The sequence below is a fragment of the Corythoichthys intestinalis genome, chromosome 4 (genome assembly GCF_030265065.1).
Source record: "Corythoichthys intestinalis isolate RoL2023-P3 chromosome 4, ASM3026506v1, whole genome shotgun sequence".
Classification (NCBI taxonomy): Eukaryota; Metazoa; Chordata; class Actinopteri; order Syngnathiformes; family Syngnathidae; genus Corythoichthys; species Corythoichthys intestinalis.
In genome coordinates this window covers 61,594,006-61,600,005 of record NC_080398.1, presented here as the reverse complement: position 1 = coordinate 61,600,005, position 6,000 = coordinate 61,594,006, and positions in this window count along the sequence as shown.

The following is a 6,000-nucleotide window of genomic DNA, read 5'->3' as shown; positions in this document are numbered from 1 at the left end:
CCATCTCATTTCTACCCCTTGGCCCACCCCTTTGCCCACCCCTCGGCCCACCCACCCCTTGGCCCTTCAAACGAAGCAATAAGGAGTAGGGGTAAGGGGTAGGGCTTGAAACATCAGCCCTAAGAATTGGGACACCTCTTTTGCAAGTAAAGAGAAAGCTGCCTACTCAAGAAAGTTTTCCCCCAACCCCCTCCTCTGCTAATGGCTCAATTTACGAGCAAAGACAAAGCAGCCAGCGGTGGCCTCAGAATTGTGACACAAATAAAACTCCATACAGAGCAGCCTCACTCTGGAAGGTTTCGCCCTTACTTTTGCATTCAAACACATTTTGCTTTCGCTGAAGTGACTTTTGTTTTTGATTGAAAGTATACACTTTGATTGAAGGAACTTTTTGGGGGGGACTGACTAAGAAATAAACAAATCTACCAACAAATTTATCATTCAACAGTAGGCTTTGAAAGCTGTGATTGATTTTAACAAAATATAAAAACATATCAAAAGCAAAACAAATACAACAATTTCTTTGGCTGTCTTTATTTTGAGGCAACTTTTGCATTCAAACATTTTGCTTTCATTCAAGTGACTTTTGTCACGCAAAGAGAACAAGCTTCGTCAGCAGCCCCTCACACCCAGTCCCAGTAAAAGAGCCAAGTGTCAAGTTAGAGTTGAATGCTCACAGAACTCTGCAAACGGCAGTTGTGTTCACTGCTACAGGTACACCTGTGGCAAATGCAAGAAGGAGCCGGCATTGGAGTGCCAACCCTGTTATGACAGCCCAGACAATACGTCAGCACCACCGCTGAGACACCATGTATTTTGCATGATGACTATAATGAAAAGATAGACAAAATAATTGTTGTGTTCTGTAAATTTATTTTGCTTTTGATATGTTTTGTATATTTTATTAGAATCAGTCACAGCTCTGAGAGCCTACTGTTGGTTGATAAAGTTGGAGGTAGATTTGTGTCTTTATTGTTCAATCCCCCTCCAAAAATTGCTTCAAACAAAATATAGACCCTGCTCACATGAGAGATAGGACATAACATAACAATGGCTGAAGCGGAGGAAGAGGGAGCGAGAAAGATTATAGATATAAGATAGGCTAGGCCTACATTTTACTTTTGTTCTACATTGCAATTTAGTTGATGTTTTGTTTGAAACTGAACTGATCCCTGGATTGATATTGCGATAAAGATGCTGCTGCACTACAGTATTGTCTTTGTCGTTTTCTTTAATATCTACTTGAATATTTTTATTGATGGGTCATTGTGACCAAAATACAGTGACTGACTGTTATTACTGATTTTGCACCGGAGTTCAGATGTTGCACTGTGTGAAAGGCTGCTATTGTGTGTAAAAAAAGAGAAAGCCCTGGTCTCATTCAAAGCACTAACTCAGGGGTCCCCCAAACTACGGCCCACGGGCCACATTTGGTCCGGCCCCCTGAACAAAACAAAAAACAATAAAAAATAGATTTTAAAAAATTGTAAAAAAAAATTATATATATATTGTGTATATATATATATATATATATATATATATATATATATATATATATATATATATATATATATATATTTTTTTTTTTTTTTTCAATAGTATTATTTATTTCCTGGCTTTTTTCTGTGAAGAACCCAGCGAGGGTTATTTGGTTATTATTATATTATATATATTATATATTATTATTATATTATATTATATTGTATTATATTATATTACACTTGAAAGCAAAGCAAAATGTGTTTGAATGCAAAAGTAAGGGCGAAACCTTTGCAAGTCAGGCTGCTTTTTCTTTACTTGCAATTCCGCTGTTCGTTGTGGAAGGGGGTTGGGGGGAAATTTTCAGCCATTATCAGTGAATGGGGGATGGGTGTCATGTTACTTTCAGACACTGTTACTTCTTACTTGACAATCAACTGCTAAACTTCTGAGGATTTTTTAACAGTAGTATAATAATTCTAATTCATTCGGATGTATTTGTTTGAATACCCTCTACATGTTAAAAAACATTTTTGAAAAGATCAGTTAACAATTTGCTGTGGATATACATTGATATACATAGATATTCAGAAATACTACAACTAAGCACACCAAGCAACAGTGGTAACAAGAAAAGCACCTCACATGAAATGGCTGGATAAAATATGGAAGACTAGTAAATACCACTCTTGGTTCAGAAACAAACTATCATTCAGGTTTCATACAATGGTGTAAATATTACATTGAATTTGAAACCAAACTAAATTAAACTGAACTAGTGCTCCACATCTATGTGCATGTGTTGTGGACCCTCACGTTTGTTACAAGTGTTTGTTTTGTTTGCTTTGCTTTGCTTAATATGATATGGTATGGTATGGTATGGTATGGTATGGTATGGTATGGTATGGTATGGTATGGTATGGTATGGTATGGTATGGTATGGTATGGTATGGTATGGTATGGTATGGTATGGTATGGTATGGTATGGTATGGTATGGTATAATATAATATAATATAACCAAATAACCCTCTCTGGGTTCTTCACAGAAAAAAGCCAGGAAATAAATAATACTATTGAAAAAATATATATATATACAATATATATATATATATATATATATATATATATATATTTTTTTTACAATTTTTTAATCTATTTTTTTTGTTTTTTGTTTTGTTCAGGGGGCCAGACCAAATGTGGCCCGTGGGCCGTAGTTTGGGGGACCCCTGAGTTAGTGCTTTGAATGAGACCAGTGGCCTATACTACGAACCGAGTTCAACTTCCCCAGAAGTAATCCAGTTTACCATCGGGTAACCGGAGTTGACAAAACCTGGTTGTCTAGTTTGTGGTCAATCGGTGCTACGATGCTGATTATGAGGTTGATTAGTCGAACCTGTGTCAACCCAGTCAGAGTTACTTCGCGTTCACATAAAAGGGGGCGGTGACCAGAGTCAAACACTACTTGTGACGACGGCACGGGCACCTTACTTCACGGAGGAGGAATGCGCGATGATCATGCGGAATTATGAGGAATTAAAATCCACCCTCACCGCGAAATCCAACACCGCTTCGGCGAGTAGAGCGCAACGGGTCTGTTGACAGCGAATTTACAGATCGTGTGATTTGTGAATGCGTCAATATGCCAGTTTACTTATGTCCATGAAAAGAAATAAAGCCTGCTGTCAGGACAATAAAATAAGATTTGGGACATTAACAGTAAGAAATAATTGTCACGCATCACCACACGAAACAGGATGATTGTATGTTTAGTCCCCTTGACTGTAAGAATACGTATGTTCTTTTTTTTAGTTTGGGCCTAAAAAATCCAGCCCGACCCGAGCCGAGTCCGATCAATAAACTTGATTTGCAGGCCCGAGCCCGACAACCCCCCCCCCCCCCAAAAAATTATGTCATATTTGTGAGGACTCAGGAGAAGAAGGAAATGCGGGGATGCCATGCGTTGTTGCGTAAATAAAGGCCCGTCTTTTGTAACGATTTTTCACAGTTAAACAAGACTGTAAGATGCATATTCAATAAACATTTATATCTTTTATATTTGTGCGTCTGTCCTATCAGTGGATTTGACATTTAATTTAATCTCCTCGAGTTGGCAGAAAAAAACGCAAGTTTTCTCAATGTTTAAATAGTCTACATATTTCTATGATTATTATAAATGCATCAATTTGAAGCGTTTCCATACCCCACTCCGAATCGCACGGCATACAGTGTTCTTACGCAGATATTCAGCATCACCGATGGAATACATATATTGTCCCTGGCGAAAGAGCACACGGACAGGCACACACAATCTGCGCGGTTGTGAGGGCCTGACTCGGCGGGTTACATTAGTGACGTCTGCCTAGATCAGTTGGCACAGGTAAAGAATTCCCTCAGCTGAAAATCTATATATTTCATGGAGAACATCTTCCGGGTACGCCAGCGGATTCTGGCGGTCCCGAAATACCCGTGCCCTCCGGAGAGAGCCCCTCACAATCCGCGCGCCAATGTCGTATGGGTCGTCCAAGTACGCTGCCATTGTCAGGAGGACACGTCCGCGGAGGAGTGCTGTTTAAATAGAGCGTGGTTAATTGGAATCATAATGTTAAGCAAGATCTAACTCTGACACAACCAGGTTTGGCGTGTGGCGTGTGTTGCCATGGCAACACTTCTCGGTTCCAACATATCCACCTTTCGTAGTCTCGCATAGCCGCGAACTTACGTCGCACGTGATAAAGTTACTCTCGAAGTTACCCTGCTAAGCCAGAAAACCGGCTTCGTAGTATAGGCCACAGGGCTTTCTCTTTTTTTACACACAATAGCAGCCTTTCACACAGTGCAACATCTGAACTCCGGTGCAAAATCAGTAATAACAGTCAGTCACTGTATGTTAGTCACAACGACCCATCAATAAAAATATTCAAGTAGATATTAAAGAAAACGACAAAGACAATACTGTAGTGCAGCAGCATCTTTATCGCAATATCAATCCAGGGATCAGTTCAGTTGCACACAAAACATCAACTAAATTGCAATGTAGAACAAAAGTAAAATGTCTATAATCTTTTCTCGCTCCCTCTTCCTCCGCTTCAGCCATTGTTATGTTATGTCCTATCTCTCATGTGAGCAGGGTCTATATTTTGTTTGAAGCAATTTTTTGGGGGGGGATTGAACAATAAAGACACAAATCTACCTCCAACTTTATAAACCAACAGTAGGCTCTCAGAGCTGTGACTGATTCTAATAAAATATAAAAACATATCAAAAGCAAAATAAATTTACAGAACACAACAATTATTTTGTCTATCTTTTCATTATAGTCATCATGCAAAATACATGATGTCTCAGCGGTGGTGCTGACGTATTCTGTCTGGGCTGTCATAACAGGGTTGGCACTCCAATGCCGGCTCCTTCTCGCATTTGCCACAGGTGTACCTGTAGCAGTGAACACAACTGCCGTTTGCAGAGTTCTGTGAGCATTCAACTCTAACTTGACACTTGGCTCTTTTACTGGGACTGGGTGTGAGGGGCTGCTGACGAAGCTTGTTCTCTTTGCGTGACAAAAGTCACTTGAATGAAAGCAAAATGTTTGAATGCAAAAGTTGCCTCAAAATAAAGACAGCCAAAGAAATTGTTGTATTTGTTTTGCTTTTGATATGTTTTTATATTTTGTTAAAATCAATCACAGCTTTCAAAGCCTACTGTTGAATGATAAATTTGTTGGTAGATTTGTTTATTTCTTAGTCAGTGCCCCCCAAAAAGTTCCTTCAATCAAAGTATATATTTTCAATCAAAAACAAAAGTCACTTGAGCGAAAGCAAAATGTGTTTGAATGCAAAAGTAAGGGCGAAACCTTCCAGAGTGAGGCTGCTTTGTATGGAGTTTTATTTGTGTCACATCTGAGGCCACCGCTGGCTGCTTTGTCTTTGCTCGTAAATTGAGCCATTAGCAGAGGAGGGGCTTGGGGGAAAACTTTCTTGAGTAGGCAGCTTTCTCTTTACTTGCAAAAGAGGTGTCCCAATTCTTAGGGCTGATGTTTCAAGCCCTACCCCTTACCCCTACTCCTTATTGCTTCGTTTGAAGGGCCAAGGGGTGGGCCGAGGGGTGGGCAAAGGGGTGGGCCAAGGGGTAGAAATGAGATGGGCTTGGTGGAGGATCTCCTTATAAGGCTGTCCGAAAATGGGACACCCTTGGGGATGATCCTATGTTGTGTTAGGTTTTGTGTTTGGTTTCTCCTTGTGTGACTTGTCCCTGTGATTACCCATTGCTCTCACCTGTGTGTGTTTTCCCAGTGTATCCTGCAATCTGCATCCACCTGTGTTACCCAGCTGTTCCTTGTCTCGTTACCCCTTGTCTGCGTGTATAATGACACAGTTTCTTGTCATTCCTTGTTGCGTCATTGTCTATGTCCGTCTCTGCCAAAGTCAAGTCCGTTCCAAGCCCTCGTGTATCCGTCCCTCCGATTTAAGTAAGTTTTGTTTGAATCTTGCCCTTTTGATCCCCAGTGGTTTTGGTTGTACTTT